We start from the raw sequence: 18,782 nt of genomic DNA on the forward strand, positions 1-18,782 counted from the left end.
AGGCATCTCTGCTCACTTTGGCTAAACAGAAATGTGTCCCTTTGCAAAATCAAACACTGACAAATAAGAGAGCACGACACTGTATGATTTCTAGAGCTGATATAGGGCAATTTGTTCAGCAGAGTGATGTAAGCTTCTTTATGATTGCATCATCCATGACTTCTAGGAATAACATGATGCAATTCATATCATGTATGACGCAATATCAGCTTCAGATTGCATCATTCATTGTTTTGCCTAAAAAGCAAGTACTGTCCAAACCCAGTCATAGATTTATTCATAGATCCAGTCAAAGATGTATTTTAGTCATTTCTGGTTTAAATTGAGATCCCTTCCCTTTATAACTCACTTATCCTCCACCATTCCCAAGTCAAGGGTCGTATATACTGACCCAATAGCATATCTTGAAAACTAGAGCCAATCAACAATTTTAAGCATCATTTTCGTTCTCAGTGACCCAGAATTAGTAAAGTTTGACTACATTTATTTCAGAAGCATTTTGGCTGTAGAGCAGTTTTTTCAGAAAAGAAACAGCTGTAGGCCCCCACTGCCTGTTTTTTCAGATTTATGCAACCCTGGTTCAGTTCTAACCCCATTATGCCCCATCCTCGACCATCACTTCTTATCGTTCATTTATCTGTGCGATGTCTTCTCCATTCATCTTGTTCACCAGTGACTCCCAGGAACTGCGGTTGCCTTCCTCCATGGGGGAAGACAATGAGAGTCTGTCAAGCTCATCTGTCTGCCTCATGAGCACTTGGGTTTTGGGATAGGGTTCCAGCATACCAATCAATGGCTGACCAAAGGGCCCCCCTTGGCCGCTCCCTCCTCCTTAGAACTGTCGCTGATGTAGCGCTTTCTCCACAGGTGGTCAAAGGCCCTCAGAGCTAAAACAAATTCTGAAGTTCTCACAGGGGGTGGTGAAGGACTCCATGTTTCCTCTCAGAATTTTCAGGATTTCTGAAACGCACATTCTTGAAATGATATGTCCTCTTTTACACTGCACTGGGACTTGTGAAGGATGGTGGTGCCAGACAGCCAACCATCAAACTCAGAGACCAGGGGGTTCTGGCCTTAGACCACGTGCTACTCTATTGTGATTGGTACACATTTCCCTTCTGGGACGGCCTAAAGGGGCTGAAACTGGTTCTGATTGGTAGAGGGAGTTGGGGTGAGTTCTCAGAGGGGTCACACAGCCCTCTTCTGGGCAGGTTACTCCACCCCAGCACATGCCCATTTTTGGTCAAATCTGCTCTCGGGGCAGTCCTACGGGGGTGAAACCCACCGGGATTGGTAGAGGGTGGTGGGAGGAATTCTTAGAGCGGTCACACGACCCACTTCCGGAGGGGACACTCCACCCCGGAACTTCTCCCAGTTGGTCAAATCCACTCTTGGGTTGTTCCTACAGGGATGAAACTCACCCCGATTGGTAGAGAGCAATGGGAGGAGTTCTTAGAGGGGTCACATGCGACCCATTGCTTCTAATCATGTGTCCATCTTGACAACTGGAAGTAATACTCCAGGATGTGGGTGGGTCTTATGATGTCAGGTGAGCAGGGCCTGAGGGGCCAAGGGGCAGGGCCAACCTGGCATATGGGCGGGGCATGATGGGGTCATGAAGCAGGTCCAATGTTTGATTGACTGTAGGCCCCTTATAGTACTTACTTCTAAAAATATTACAACTTGCACTTAACACCTTTCTTCCAAGGAGCTTTACAAACAATTAATTAGACATCCAGCATCTCTGTGAGGTACTTTTCCCATATGTTTTTTTAGTGTGTTGTACTCATTATACTGGGCCAGGACACTCACAGAGAGATTAGATTTGTCTAAAAAGAGATCCTGATGACAAGATACTTAACAGTGCTCTGTTGTATAAATCATGAAGCAAAGGTCAGAGAAACCATTAATGTGCCCTATTCAAGGCAGCTGTAATAAAAGACATATCCTGCAGGGACTTCTCACTGAGAAAAGATAGACAGGAAAGAACCTTCCACTTTCTTACTTTTGCAAAATGGTCAAATCCTTCTCTGTCTCAGCAGACAACATGCCAGCTACTGAAAGTTGTATAATTAGCAGTCCAGTCTCACTTATCTCATGTCTAGAATTACCATCCTTGGGGATGGTGGTAAAATGACATCGCGCTCCTGCAGTCCACTCACCAGCAGGAGGCACAGTAGTTCAGAGAAAAGGACTAACTTCAAGAACCAGTTGTGAGAGTGTAGTGGAGGGGAGAGGTAGTAGTGGTACTAGAAGAGACAAGTAGTGTTATTTTTATTTCAATAAATTAAAGCTTGCAATTTTACTGAGAGAATTCTGACTACATACTAGTTAGATGGGCAAATAAAAGGGTGATAATGGCAGCAACAAACCCAACTGCAATTGTATATGAACAGAAATCACATTTAAAGACAATTCAACAGTCAGAATGCCAGCACTAGGAACAGCAGCCTGCACAACAGGTTGCCACCTAGAAGGAGTACAATGATAAGGACTCCCAACACTAGTACTACTCACTCTAAACATGACAATTCACTACCAGATGATCCAGAAGAGACTTAGTTTTCCTCTGTCAAGACATACATTTAGCAGTTTACCCCCAAAACACCCAACCCAACCAAACACTTATTTAGAGGCAGTGGGCCACATCCTCAGCTAGTGTAAATCAGGGTTGCTTAATAGACTTTATTGGAGCTACACTAATTTACATCAGATGAGATCTGGTTCACTGAATCTTAACATACATTTATTTTAATAATTGCACTTCAGTTTGCATAGCTGCCATATGATAGACTGGATCTCACTTCCTTAAAAGTCAGAGACTGTACTGGAAACTGCAACTCAAAATGACTTACAACCTATCAACATCTGTGTAAGGGCCTTCCCCACACAACACACACTCTGTGATTTATCTTTCAGATGTACAATAGATATTTCTATTTTAAATGCCTGAAGCTTTAAGGACATGGTATATTAATAAGGAGGAATGTAAACGAATTAGCACTTTTGACCACTATTGAAGCAAAACAAAATGAGAGAATATACACACCTCAGTTCTCTTCAGAAATCACAACTGTAGCCTCTCCCTCCAATCTTGCTCCTGACAACTGTACAGCATACAAAACAAAAAGCTGAGAATCAATGACAATCAGTTTAGACCCTACCTCCACCACCAAGAGTCCCATGGATACTTCAGAGGGACCGGAGGCAGCGGCCAGCGGACTCAACCCTGGAGATGAAGTGATGGACGAGGAAGTGGAGCTGGAGGATGATGTGGAGCACACAACAGGGTTGTCTGGTGGTGCGGTGAGTTAGGACCTCTTTTTGACTCCGGAAGGGTCTAGCCAGTCCCAGCTCTCTGGCTTTGGCACGCATAATGCAGGAGGGGGAGCTCTGCTAAGTGCTCATTTTGCTTTGATACTGCACAGTGAGAGGACTTTGTTTTATGATAGAGAAGGGATAAGGAACAGAAATTAACAAATGAGCTTATGCAGCTATGCAGTGGGGGCATGGTGGAAAAGTTTGTTAATGTACACGGGTATGTCACTGGAATCCTTCATAGTGATCTCTAGGAAACTTTCCTGTAGGTATTCTGTAGGTTTCTCCCCCTGCTGTAGGAAACTTTGCCACGCCACCAGCAATTATGTCTGAAGGGACCAGAGTGGCACACGGGTGAGAAGCATATGGAGCTGGTCTGAAGTCACTTGCATGCAGGTGATGCACCCTTGCATCCTGGGTTACCCTTAGGAGGGAGATATCTGGTTTGATTACCCTAGCCTGTGGAAAAGGGTACCAATATTCAGAATAGTGTCCCTAGCCACTTGTAGTAACTCCCTTCACAAACCACCCATTGTTCCTTCTTGCCAATTTCTCCTTGCCTCCCCCTCCCCCTCCCCCGGGTGAACTCACCATATTTGGGACTTGCGCTGAACTGTGTGGGAGCCAAGGGATGGGTGAGAAAGAGGTGTGTGTAACTTTTGTGATTCACGGCTGTGAGCGCACTCAGAATACTATCTCTGTTCATTGTTTTTTTGGCTTCTGCAGATGTGCCTTTGAGGACCCACTTCTCCACACCGGCAGAGTGCCTCCATCAGATAAGGCAGCGAACCAGGAGGAGTAAGGAGGATATGTTCCGCGAAGTGCTGCAGTCAACAGATACAGCACATAGTGAAACAAGACCATGGAGGGAGACAATTAATGAAAGACTCAGGCTGGATAGCCTGGAAAGGAGACAGGGGCAAGAGTGGATGATAGATGGACAGGAACAGATGATAAAGCTGCTGGAAGGCCAGACAGAGCTGCTCAAGTCCCTCATTACGCTGCTGTCTGAGCACATCCATGCATGACTCCTCCTGCAGCCAATACAGAATGCCGTTTCATACCTTCACCAAACTCCCCCACCACATTCCTTGCATGTTCCCGGTCCCTCACAGTACCCTGTGCATTCCATGCCTAGGGAGTGGTTTCACAATGAAATCTGGAGTTATATCTGTGAGAACCCTAACTGAGAGACTGTTCCTCGTTGCCATGTCCCTTTTGATCAAAAAATTGTGTTTTGTCCTGTTTAATAACTTGAGTCTTTGAAATAAAATGAGTATTTGTGTCATACATATGTCGGTCAGTGCAAACATTCAAACACAGTGGCTCTAGGCAGGAATAGTTGCTTAGTACAATTAATGCTCAAGAAGAAAGCACTACAGGGGTCATTCAAGGCGGCAAGTAAACATTGCCTGGCTATACAGTCCAGTGTTCCGAAAGATGCGTGCATCATGCTCTCTTCCAGTGGATGTGAGGGAGAAGAGGTAGACTCTGGAGGTGGCCCTTAAAAACTGTTAGCAAAGATCATATATAATTATGTATAGAACCTAACTTGAACAGCTGCTTCTTTGACTATCTTGTGGGACTCATTAAAATCCTGCTTGATGCTCAAATAAGTTCCTGTGTTTGGTGAGTTGGAAAGAGTGTGTGTACTTTAAAGAAGTTACAGGATTTGGAAAGTAAGATAAAAAATTCAGAACTATTATGGAGTTACTCACTGCTCCCCATGATCTCTTACAAACTGAAAAAATTATGACAAGAAGCAGAGTAGCCTCTGCTCACTGCAGAGAAAGAAATAAGAAAGTTAAACAGGGAAGAGTCAGAGTGCATTTGAAAAAGGAAGGGAAAAGAGAGGAATAAGAATATTAGATGTTCAAATGGCATGTGATGAAGTTACTTGTCCATAGCTACTAACCAAATGTAGTATTATAAGGCCAGCTCCTTAGCTGGTTGGCATAGCACCATTTACTAAATGCCTACTTACATCAGCTAAACAGCTGGCCCTAAATCTTTAATTGTCTGTCAACTATAACTTGCATTAAATGATTGGACATTATTGCTTACTTCATTGTTGTGTGAATCCTATTAAAAGAGGCAACAACACTCAAATTAAGTGTTTTCCAGGTTCACACTCTGGGAGCTTGTTAGATTCCCAGTTGGTTCTGGGAATATGCTGCAGTTGTGACCAAGCACACCTTTTTTCCCTCGTCTGTGCTTTCCTTTCAGATGTGGACATGGGCTCAGTTATTCATGCCCTGGTCACCAGAGAGTGGAATGCAGCGCTGGACTCTTCATGGTGCAACACCTGAAGCCCATTTGAAAACTTCAGCTAGTGCAGCTTGTTCTGGCATGCTTGCTAGATGGTGTTTTTCACAGGGAGCATCATTATACCTATGCTGTATGTTCTGTGCTGGCTCCAATTTGTTTCCACCTGCAATTCAGTGTTGTTTGTGACCTATAAAGCCATAACTGATTTAGGCCCTGCCTATTCTGTGCCTGTCTTCATGGCAGTTGAGAGCAGCCAAGACCCTCAATCTAACAGCCTCCTGGTTTAAACCAGAAATCTAGTTGCATCTGGACCCATGCAAGATGATGGTTATGCTGGTTGGCAAAGGAAAGCACTTGAAGGAGTTTGCAGTCACTGTGTAGTTCTCCTTGGATTTAGATGCAGACAAACACAGAAAATTCAGAAAATAGTTTTGGAGTTCTCCTGGATGGATTACTCTCTGATGCTAAGCTCTCACATACTAGTATCCATGAATAATGCTTTCTGGCATCTGCATTTGGCTAGGAGACTCTCCCATCCTGGTGGACAGTGACCTGGTTTCAATTATACACAGTTTCATCACATCTCTGCTGAACTACAGCAATGTGATATAACTGGGCATGAAGCCATCAGCCTTTAGGAAACAAACTATACCAAATGTTGCTGCGAATATCCTCAGCAACACAGGCTACTAAAAGCACAGAGTTGTCCTCCACTCTCTACACTGGCTTCCCATAGAATATTGAGTTAAGTTCAAGGTCTTGGTCCTTATCTTCAAAGTGACTGATGGCCTGGGCCCAGGAGATCTAAAAGGTTATCTAAAGCTTTTGGATGAGGACAGTAATTGACAGCTCTGTTTCTCAGTCAAAATGGAGATACCCACCACAAGGGGAAAGCTCATCTGTGCAGGAGACAGAGCCTTCTTGAAGGCTGGTCCAAGACTGTGGAACGAACTCCCCCAGGAACTAAGAACCACCTCAAATCTTCTGTTCCATGGCATGCTTCTTCGACCTGCCATCATTAACATAAATGTTTAGCAGTACCTAACTATAATGAAAAACTTCCAAACCCTACGGAAAACCAATCACACAAAATTTTCCCCCTTAGGAGCGGATGTGTGAGAGAGAATGAACCACTAGTGCCAGATGCTACTTATATTAATGCACTAATGGAAGGTGCTCAGGTACTATGATGATGACAATGGTATAAAAACCTGAGCAGAATAGATACAGGATGGGGCTGACAGCAAGGGCATTTTCAGTGTTGGACTTTTCACTCTGAAACTTGCTTTCCTCCCTTGATCTGACAGATTGAGTCTGTCAACCTACAGAGCATGCTACAACCTCTATTCTCTCAGGTTTTCAAGAAGGGTATTGGTTGAGAAGAGTGTAAGTGGGTGGAAATTGCAGCCCCTGTGGGGATGAGGAAGAAGTTCTACTTCTTATCAGTTTATTATGTGACTGTTGTATTTGTTTTTGTACTCTTCATATACCTGGGAGAGGTCTGTTTTATAAATAATATTATCAATAATTAGGAAAAATAACACATAGCAATATCTCTGCACGTATTAGGTCTGGATAATTAGTCTGCACAATGGGCTGCCTGTTGCTTTCTGGGTGGATTTTAAGGTGCTGATTTTGACTTATAAAGCCCTAAATGGCTTGTGACTGGCCTATTTTAGAAGCAATCTTTCCTGTTTGATTCTGTGGCAGTTCTGAAGTTGGGCTGCCCTTAGCTAGGAGGAAAAGGAGTTACTGGCTGGATCTTCTACATAAGGGTTCCTAAACCTTGTAATTTAATTCCTCCAGCATGGTCCAAAATAGCCCTCATCTGTTAAGGTGAAGGGTGTGCTGAGGGTTGGTGTTTTATGTGCCAAGGGCTGTTAATTATGACTGGGCTGTGTTTTTGTTCCCTTAAGGGTTTGGGGGGAGCTGCGGGTTTTATTTTTTTTGTATTAGTATGAATGCATTTTTTATACATAGCAAAGGCACCTGGAGACGTGGGTTCGTACATCTTAAAATCTATTATGTAAATATTAAACAAACATACCTACTCTGTGAAACTTTCTGGGTGTGGCTTGGTAAGAAAGAAAGGATTGTCTAGTGCAGGGATCGGTAACCTTTGGCACACAGCCCATCAGGGAAATCCGCTGGCGGGCCTGGACGGTTTGTTTATCTGCAGCATCTGCAGGTTCAGCCGATCGCAGCTCCCACTGGCCGCGGTTCGCCGTTCCAGGCCAATGGGGGCTGCAGGAAGCAGCAGCCAGCACATCCCTTGGCCCACACCACTTCCTGCAGCCCCCCATTGGCCTGGAATGGCGAACCACGGCCAGTCGGAGCTGCGATCGGCCGAACCTGCGGACGCTGCAGGTAAACAAACCATCCCGGTCCGCCAGCAGATTTCCCTGATGGGCCGCATGCCAAAGGTTGCCGATCCCTGGTCTAGTGGTTAGGACACTAGACTTGTGACACCTGGGCTCAATAAATGGGTATAGTAGTACTTCCATATTTCACAGGGGTGTTTTGAAGACAAAGCCAAAGACTGTGAGGTTCTCATATATGATAGTAGTGGGAACCATTATAAATACCCTACATAGGTAGCAGGAGTTCATATGAGCCTCTTCTATGGTTTCAATTCAAATGGCTTTACTTTCCCTAAGATTTTACTTTGAGTTTCAGCTCAAATTGAAACTCAATCAAAAATCACTCCCATTTCACAGTGAATTCCACATGTCTTGAAAGAATAAGTCTTCCCAAATTCACTCAAAACTGTATATCGATTCTCTCAATCATGCCTATAGAGTAATTTGGAACTGAGTTCCAAGTTCATTACAAAAACAGAACTCAGGCAAGATTCCTGTAGATTCAGATCTTGTATTCCAAGTTTCATACAACTATATCTCTCTCTCAGCCTGCTGCACATGCACAGTGACATAGGTATGGAATCTGCCATAACTATATTGCCAAGCTGAGTCTAAAACAGCCAACAGCCGAGAGTGCTGAGGGAATTGGCTGATGTGATTGCAGAGCCATTGGCCATTATCTTTGAAAACTTGTGGCGAGTGGGGGAGGTCCCAGACAATTGGAAAAAGGCAAATATAGTGACCATCTTTTAAAAAGGGAAGAAGAAGAACCTGGGGAACTACAGACTAGTCAGCCTCACCTCAGTCCCTGGAAAAATCATGAAGCAGGTCCTCAAGGAAACCATTTTGAAGCACTTGGAGGAGAGGGAGGTAATCAGGGACAGTCAACATGGATTCACCAAGTGCAAGTCGTGCCTGACCAACCTGATTGCCTTCTATGATGAGATAACTGGCTCTGTGGATATGGGGAAAGCGATGGACATGATATATCTTGACTTTAGCAAAGCTTTTGATACAGTCTCCCACAATATTCTTGCCAGCAAGTTAAAAAAGTATGGATTGGATGAATGGACTATAAGGTGGATAGAAAGCTGTCTAGATTGTCGGGCTCAATGGGTAGTGATCAACAGCTCGATGTCTAGTTGGCAGCCAGTATCAAGCAGAGTGCCCTAGGGGTCAGTCCCGGGGCCGGTTTTGTTCAACATCTTTATTAATGATCTGGATGATGGGATAGATTCCACCTTCAGCAAGTTCGCGAATGACACTAAGCTGTGGGAGAGGTAGATACCCTGGAGGGTAGGGATAGGGTGACCTAGAAAAATTGGAGGATTGGGCCAAAAGAAATCTGATGAGGTTCAACAAGGAGAAGTGCAGAGTCCTGCACTTAGGACAGAAGAATCCCATGCACCGCTACAGGCTGGGGACCGACTGGCTAAGCAGCAGTTCTGTAGAAAAGGACCTGGGGATTACAGTGGATGAGAAGCTGGATATGAATCAGCAGTGTGCACTTGTTGCCAGGAAGGCTAACGGCATATTGGGCTGCATTAGTAGGAGCATTGCCAGCAGATAAAGGGAAGTGATTATTCCCCTCTATTCTGCACTGGTGAGGCCACATCTGGAGTATTGTGTCCAGTTTTGGGCCCCACACTACAGAAAGGATATGGACAAATTGGAGAGTCCAGCGGAGGACAACGAAAATTTTCAGGGGGCTGGGGCACATGACTTACGAGGAGAGGCTGAGGGAACTGGGTTTATTTAGTCTGCAGAAGAGAAGAGTGAAGGGGGATTTGATAGCGCCTTCAACTACCTGAAAGGGAGTTCCAAAGAGGATGGAGCTCGGCTGTTCTCAGTGGTGGCAGATGACAGAACAAGGAGTAATGGTCTCAAGTTGCAGTGGGGGAGGTCTAGATTGGATATTAGGAAACACTAATATCTAGGGTGGTGAAGTACTGGAACATGTTACCTAGGGAGGTGTGGAATCTCCATCCCTAGAGGTTTTTAAGGCCTGGCCTGACAAAGCCCTGGCTGGGATTATTTAGTTGGTGTTGGTCCTGCTTTGAGCAGGGGGTTGGACTAGATGACCTCTTGAGATCTCTTCCAACCCTAATCTTCTATGATTCTATGAACATGGTAAGTGATGTAAACCTATTCAACTATAGAGAAATGTCAAACTGCACACCTAATTTATACATCTATAGGTATTTATACTGGGTGTAACACTGATATCCAAGTGTCTGTCCCTTGATTGTGAATCCACATAGGGAATGTCTACTCCGCAGCCAGGAGCATACATCCCAGCTTGGGTAGATAGACACTTGGTAGCTCTGCTTGAGCTAGCATGCTAAAAATAGCCTTATAGCTGGGGGTAGCTTGGACAGCAGGTTGGGCTAGCCACCCAAATAAGTACCCCGGGGGTCCAGGTGAGCTTTTACTCAGGTGGCAAGCCTTAACTGCCACCCGTGCTACCCCCATCAACACTGCTATTTTTAGAGTGGTAGCTCGAGCAGACTTAGCAGGTGTCTGTCTACCCAAGCTGGTAAGCACCCTCCCTGCTGCAGTGTGGACATACCCTCAATGTTAGGGTATGGTTAGTTGGCTCACTGGAAGTAGCCTTCCTTAGTTCTGACAATAAATGTGAGAAAAGAAGGAAAAGGGAGAGGGTAGGATAAAGGATGTAATATGCTTAGAGATAGAAGAGGGGAAATAATTAACTGACTTGTACTGGCTAACATTGTGAGAGCTCTTTCTTATAGTCAGTGAAAATATTTTCCATATTCTCACAGTATGTCTGTCAGATGCTTAACTATCCCAAGTTATTTGTCTACAGTTATCCTCATAGGAGTTGTGTAAATTCATCTGTAGGATGATTTTTTAGGAAATACTACCTACAGACTATCCTTTCATTCTGACAGCTTATTTGAGACCCAAAAAAATCAGTTATCATCCCTCTCAGGTTAAATTAGGGAACATTTCACATGAAATTCTGAATGTAGATTCCATGTGGTTTGTTTACATCTGACTTTGTCTCTTGCATTCTGTCCTTCTGAAAATTCTAGAGTGATTTTTCTTATCAGCTTTCTATATTCCTTATTCTTGGACAAATATGAAATATTGGCTCTTTCAGCTTCTGTGTCTGGAACATAACAATACATGTACTGCAAGGGTGTGCACTTACAGAGATGTTAAAACACAGGCAGCAGGCACTCAGATCTTGCCATGTATGAAAATGAGTTTAGTTGAAGTCAAGAAAACTCTGATACTCTTTCTTAATGTGGGGCACTTATGGTAGTGAAAAGCAGATGCAGACTCCCCTCTGGAGTGGGTGAGCACAGCCAAAAAAATGGATATTATTGGCTGAGGATTGGTTTGACCAGGGACACAATGGCTGACTTCAGTGGGACTGTTGAATGAAAGGACTGCAAGATTAGAGCTGTATGTAAGAAACCAGCTAACAGAGACATCTGGTTGGAAACACATTTCATGTAATGCATTTTATATAACTGGTTAAAATTTGTAATTCAAAACTTTTTTTAAATGAAAAATGGCCTTTTTACAAAACTGAAAATTTTCATGGAAAAGAAGATCAATTGAGTTTTTGATTTCAAGGAAAACTAAAACAAAAAAAAATTTGGTTTTCAAAACCAAAAATTACAGTTTTACAGTTTTTAATAGTTTAGTTCCCTTCCCTCCTTCTTTTCTTTTTTCCCCCTCCATTCTTTTCTCGGGGCAAAATGGAAAAAAGGTAAAAGGCAAGGAAAAAGAAAGGAAAAGGAGGTTCGGGGAGAAAAAGATAAAACAAAGACAGAGAACACAGAAACAAAAAACTTAAATATTCTGTGGGCAATTAAAATCAGAAAATTTATATTTTTAATTAAAAATAAAAGGAAATGACTTTTTTGAAAAAATTTTACAAACATATTTACCATTTTCCAACCAGCTCTAATATTTAATAAATTTTAAAATCTATTTTATTGGACACATCTGAGATTTTGTACAAGTTAACAGAGACAGTTCGAAACAGGGCTTGTTTCCTCTTTTTTTAATATGCCCAGCTAACAGAGAATGAACTTTCAATGCAATTTTAAAGTGCTTAATATGAGAGGACCACAATATTTTTAACAATTATTTTTAAAATAGTAACTTTTTTCATATAGTCCAGCTTTTGCTATTTTTATATTTATACAAATAAATGTAATAAGAATTCAGTTGCTGCACAGTTAAAAAGTGTACAGAAAATAAACAGAAAATAAACATAACATTTAATTTATCTATATGTGTTGCCCTTCTTCTGAGTGGTATTAGATGTTAGGGCCCTGCAGATTATCTTCCCATTGGAGAAAAAATCAGTGAAGCAGTGTGAGTAAATTCTTAGTGCATCAACTCTGCTCCAAAAATTGACTCTAGTTAGAGATATTAGGGGTATGTCTACACTACGAAATTAGGTCGAATTTATAGAAGTCGATTTTTTAGGAAGCGATTTTATATAGTCGATTGTGTGTGTCCCCACTAACCGCATTAAGTTGGCGGAGTGCGTCCACAGTACCGAGGCTAGCGTAGACTTTCGGAGCGTTGCATTGTGGGTAGCTATCCCACAGCTCCCGCAGTCTTCGCCACCCATTGGAATTCTGGGTTGAGCTCCCACTGCCTGATGGGGCAAAAACATTGTTGCGGGTGGTTTTGGGTACATGTTGTCAGTCGCCCCTCCCTCCATGAGAGCAACGGCAGACAATCGTTTCGCGCCTTTTTTCCACTCAGACACGATACCACGGCAAGCGTGCAACCTGCTCAGCTCAGCCGCCGCTGTTGTGTCCTGGGTGCTGCTGACAGCAGACGGTACAATAGGGCTGCAAACCATCGTCATGCTTCTGCTGCCACTCTGGTCTCCTGCTCTGGCAGCAGACGGTACAATAGGGCTGAAAACCATCGTCACGCTTCCGCTGCCACTCTGCTCTCCTGCTCTGACAGCTGACGGTACAATAGGGCTGAAAACCATCGTCATGCTTCCGCTGCCACTCTGCTCTCCTGCTCTGGCAGCAGACGGTACAATAGGGCTGAAAACCATCGTCACGCTTCCACTGCCACTCTGCTCTCCTGCTCTGGCAGCAGATGGTACAATAGGGCTGAAAACCATCGTCACGCTTCCGCTGCCACTCTGTTCTCCTGCTCTGGCAGCAGACGGTATAATAGGGCTGAAAACCATCGTCACGCTTCTGCTGCCACTCTGCTCTCCTGCTCTGGCAGCTGAAGGTACAATAGGGCTGCAAACCATTGTAATTGAACGACCGCTTCCGTTGCCACTCTGCTCTCCTGCTCTGGCAGCAGACGGCGCAGTAGGGCTGCAAACCATTGTAATTGAACGACCGCTTCCGTTGCCACTCTGCTCTCCTGCTCTGGCAGCAGACGGCGCAGTAGGGCTGCAAACCATCATCATGCTTCCGCTGCCACTCTGCTCTCCTGCTCTCCTGCAGATGCAATACCATGGCAAGCATGGAGCCCGCTCAGATCACCGCGGCAGTTATGAGCACTGTAAACACCTTGCACATTATCCTGCAGTATATGCAGCACCAGAACCTGCAAAAGCAGGCGAAGAGGTGACGGCAGCGCGGTGACGAGAGTGATGAGGACATGGACACAGACTTCTCTCAAAGCACGTGCCCTGGCAATTTGGACATCATGGTGGTAATGGGGCAGGTTCATGCCGTGGAACACCGATTCTGGGCCCAGGAAACAAGCACAGACTGGTGGGACTACATAGTGTTGCAGGTCTGGGATGATTCCCAGTGGCTGCGAAACTTATGCATGCATAAGAGCACTTTCATGGAACTTTGTGACTTGCTTTTCCCTGCCCTGAAGTGCAAGGATACCAAGATGAGAGCAGCCCTCCCAGTTCACAAGTGAGTGGCGATAGCCCTCTGGAGGCTTGCAACGCCAGACAGCTACCAGTCAGTCGGGAATCAATTTGGAGTGGGCAAATCTACTGTGGGGGCTGCTGTGATCCAAGTAGCCAACACAATCACTGAGCTGCTGCTATCAAGGGTAGTGACTCTGGGAAATGTGCAGGTTATAGTGGATGGCTTTGCTGCAATGGGATTCCCTAACAGTGGTGGGGCGACAGACGGAACGCATATCCCTATCTTGGCACCGGAGCACCAAGGCAGCCAGTACATAAACTGAAAGGGGTACTTTTCAATGGTGCTGCAAGCACTGGTGGATCACAAGGGACGTTTCACCAACATCAATGTGGGATGGCCAGGAAAGGTACATGACGCTCGCATCTTCAGAAACTCTGGTCTGTCTGAACGGCTGCAGCAAGGGACTTACTTTCCAGACCAGAAAATAACCATTGGGGATGTTGAAATGCCTATAGTTATCCTTGGGGACCCAGCCTACCCCTTAATGCCATGGCTCATGAAGCCATACATAGGCACCCTGGACAGTAGTCAGGAGCTGTTCAACTATAGGCTGAGCAAGTGCAGAATGGTGGTAGAATGTGCATTTGGACGTTTAAAAGCGCGCTGGCGGAGTTTACTGACTCGGTTAGACCTCAGCGAAACCAATATTCCCATAGTTATTACTGCTTGCTGTGTGCTCCATAATATCTGTGAGAGTAAGGGGGAGAAGTTTATGGTGGGGTGGGAGGTTGAGGCAAATCGCCTGGCCGCTGATTACGCGCAGCCCAACACCAGGGCAGTTAGAAGAGCACAGCAGGGCACGCTGCGCATCAGAGCAGCTTTGAAAACCAGTTTCATGACTGGCCAGGCTACGGTGTGAAAGTTCTGTTTGTTTCTCCTTGATGAAAACCCGCCCCCTTGGTTCACTCTACTTCCCTGTAAGCCAAGTGCCCTACCCTCCCACCTTCGATCATCGCTTGCAGAGGCAATAAAGTCATTGTTGTTTCAAATTGATTCATTCTTTATTAATTAGTCACAGAAATAGGGGGATAGACCAGGAGGGGTGGTGGAGGAGGGAAGCACCAGGTGGGGTGGTGGAGGAGGGGAGGAGGGAAGGACAAGGCCACACTGCACTTCAAAACTTATTGAATGCCAGCCTTCTGTTGCTTTGGCAGTCCTCTGGGGTGGAGTGGTTGGGTGCCTGGAGGCCCCCCCTCCCTGCGTTCTTGGGAGTCTGGGTGAGGAGGCTATGGAACTTGGGGAGGAGGGTGGTTGGTTACACAGGGGCTGCAGCAGCGGTCTGTGCTCCTGCTGCCTTTCCTGCACCTCAACCATATGCCGGAGCATATCAGTTTGATCCTCCAGTAGCCTCAGCATTGCCTCCTGCCTCCTCTCATCACGCTGCCACCACGGTTCCTCTTGCTCCCGCCACCTCTTCTCTTGATCTCGCCACCTCTTCTCTCGCGCATCCCTCCTGTCCTCACGTTCATTTTGTGCTTTTCTGGACTCTGACATTGTTTGCCTCCACGCATTCTGCTGGGCTCTTTCAGTGCGGGAGGACTGCATGAGCTCAGAGAACATTTCATCGCAAGTGCATTTTTTTCACCTTCTTCTCTGCGCTAGCCTCTGGGACGGAGATGATAGTGGTAGAGTTGAAACATTTGCAGCTGCGGGAGGAAAAAAAGGGAGAGTTGGGTTGACCATTTAAAATGGGTTGGTCATTTAAAAGGAGGGGCTAAGGTTTTCGGGTTAACATGCAGCACAAACCCAACTAAACCCCCCCTCACACCCAATTCTCTGGAATGATTGCTTCACCCCTCCCCCCACCGTGTGGCTAAGAGCAGGGATGATTTCTTTTCAGCCACAGGCACACAGCCCAGCAGGAACGGCCACCTCTGAATGTCCCTTAATAAAATTCCCCTATTTCAACCAGGTGACCATGAATGATATCATTCTCCTGAGGATAACACAGAGAGATAAAGAACGGATGATGTTTGACTGCATTCCAGTAGCTTTACTGGCCGCAAATACATCCCAAGTCTTCAGGGCAAATTAATCATTAAACATGCTTGCTTTTAAACCATGTATTATATTTACGAAGGTACACTCACCAGAGGTGCCTTCTCCGCCTTCAAGGTCCGGGAGCCTAGGTTGGGAGGGTAATGTCTCCAGGGTGATAGTTCCTGGCTGTCGGGGAGAACGGTTTCTCCACTTACCTGCTGTGTGCTATCTTCAACCTCCTCATCCTCATCATCTTCCTCGTCCCCAAAATCCTCATCCCTGTTGCGTGAGACTCCCTTGCAGGAGTCCACATATAGTGGTGGGGTAGTTGTAGGGGCACCCCTTAAAATTGCATGCAGCTCATGATAAAAGCAGCATGTCTGGGGGTCTGACCCGGAGTGGCCGTTTGCGTCTTTGGTTTTTTGGTAGGCTTGCCTGAGCTCCTTAAGTTTCATGCAGCACTGCTGCGGGTCCCTGTTATAGCCTCTGTCCTTCATGCCCGTGGAGATTTTTTCAAATATTTTGGCATTTTGTCTTTTGGAACGGAGTTCTGATAGCATGGATTCGTCTCCCCATACAGCGATCAGATCCAGTACCTCCCGTTGGGTCCATGCTGGAGCTCTTTTGCGATTCTGGGACTCCATGGTCACCTCTGCTGACAGGGCCGGCTCCAGCTTTTTTGCCGCCCCAAGCGGCAAAGAAAAAAGAAAAAAAAAAACCCGATTGAGCTGCTGCCAAAGTGGAAGAGATGGAGTGAAGGACCCGCTGCCGAATTCTAAAGCGGAGTGCTTGGGTTGCCGCCGAAGTCCAGGACGTGCCGCCCCAATAGCGGACGGAGTGCCGCCCCTTTCTATTGGCTGCCCCAGGCACCTGCTTCCTTCGCTGGTGCCTGGAGCCGGCCCTGTCTGCTGATGAGCTCTGCATGGTCACCTGTACTGATCAGCTTGCCACGCTGGCCAAACAGGAAATAAAATTCAAAAGTTCGCAGGGCTTTTCCTGTCTGCCTGGCCAGTGGATCTGAGTTGAGAGTGCTCTCCAGAGCGGTCACAATGGAGCACTCTGGGATAGCTCCCGGAGGCCAATACCGTCGAATTGCGTCCACACTACCCCCAAATTCGACCCGGCGATGTCGATTTCAGCACTAATCCCGTCGTTGGGAAGGAGTACAGAAATCAATTTTAAGACCCCTTTAAGTAGACAAAAATGGCTTCATAGTGTGGACGGGTGCAGGGTTAAATCGATCTAACGCTGCTAAATTCGACCTAAACTCGTAGTGTAGACCAGGGCTAGGGCAGACAGCAAATTCACTTGCTACTTCCCACAGCTCCGCCATTCTGTAAAAGAAACTGCCTCTGAAAACTGACAGTAATATAGCCTTTCTTCTAGGCTGTACACTGCTAACACCCTACCTAAGACAAAGATCTTATAAAACTGTGTGTAAAAGCACCATCTAGTGGCTCCAACCATAACAATATAAATTGTAAAAACAAATATAACCCCCTCACCCAATTTTTTTTATTGTGGGTGTCTGGTTTATTTGGTGTTTCTCTGTCCATGGAACTGTCCTGTTTTAACCAATTTCACTGTGACTTGGGAACAAGTTAGTTAAAAGATAATGTTCCTTTTTTGGTAAGAAACATCCCCTTTGCAAGTGTTTTAGAACTGGATATCTTCGTTGGTTTTTTTGTTTGTTTATTTTTCTGGCTTGCATTTTAAACACTATAAGAAGAGTAAGGTTTAAAAGCCAATCTCATGATTTTTGAGGTCTGACTCATGATTTTTGAATGCTTGGAGTTGGCAGTACTATAATTGACTTCAAACCTGACTGAGCCCTCTGGATGCAAATAATAAAATAATGATAATGATGGGATCTGACTTTCTTGAAAGATCACCACACCCCAGCTTTTATAGTCTTGCTTCACTGCTGCAGCTACCTGCTGTTTCTTAAGGAAACAGTGGACTGGTGTCTTCTGCTTTATTTAGGGAATATCAATGAACCTCTGCTTTATTTATTCTCCTAGACCAAATATAGCAAATTTTCAAGTATCAGGGGGTAGCCGTGTTAGTCTGTATCTACAAAAACAACAAGGAGTCTGGTGGCACCTTAAAGACTAACAGATTTATTTGGGCATAAGCTTTCGTGGGTAAAATCCTCACTTCTTCAGATGCATCTTTTGGTAACTATATTTTTATTCTTTCATAAATTGTAAATGTAATATCTCATTTCCAGAAGATCAATTGTTTTTAACATACATACAGCCTCAATGAAAGTACTACATATTATTTTGTATATGTCTGTTCTATTGCTTTCTCGTGCTTTTATTAAAAACATAAAATAAGAAATAAACCTGATACTTGGCTTCATTCCTCTCTGTTTCCAGGCATTATGCAACTTATATGCCTTCCACACTTCTTCTGCATTTCATCATTTTGACAACTGATTTCATGGGTGTTGAAGGCACTCAGTACCGTACAGAATCAGGTTCTTTTGGTGTAAAGAAGGGTGCATGTTGTACACCCCAATTAACATGAATTACAACCTCACATGAATGAGTTTCTGCATAGATTTTTGAGATCTGGGCATAATAGAGTGAAGCAATCCATTACAGTGAAAACACCTTCTCTGTCTCCCTGAGGCTCTAGTAGTCCATGTGGCTCTAATATGACCCTGCTTGGGGAACCTGCTCTTTTACCTGCTTCAGCAGGTGCTGCTGCCACCTCCTGGTGACTTTTTTGGCTGCTACTAGGCCCAGTTTGGGGCTCCTAATAGAAAGTTAGTTGAGCGCTAGTCTACATAGTTGAGTGGAGAGGCTGTCATGAGCTGATGCATCCCTCTGGCAGGTCCAATCTGGTGTGAGGCAATAGGGCACTCCTTTTAGCTGCACCTGGCTTCTATGGAATAGATCCTTCCTTTCTGTGCTTTCTGTCTACCCCAAAAGTCAAA

The sequence above is a fragment of the Emys orbicularis genome, chromosome 3 (genome assembly GCF_028017835.1).
Source record: "Emys orbicularis isolate rEmyOrb1 chromosome 3, rEmyOrb1.hap1, whole genome shotgun sequence".
Taxonomy (NCBI): Eukaryota; Metazoa; Chordata; order Testudines; family Emydidae; genus Emys; species Emys orbicularis.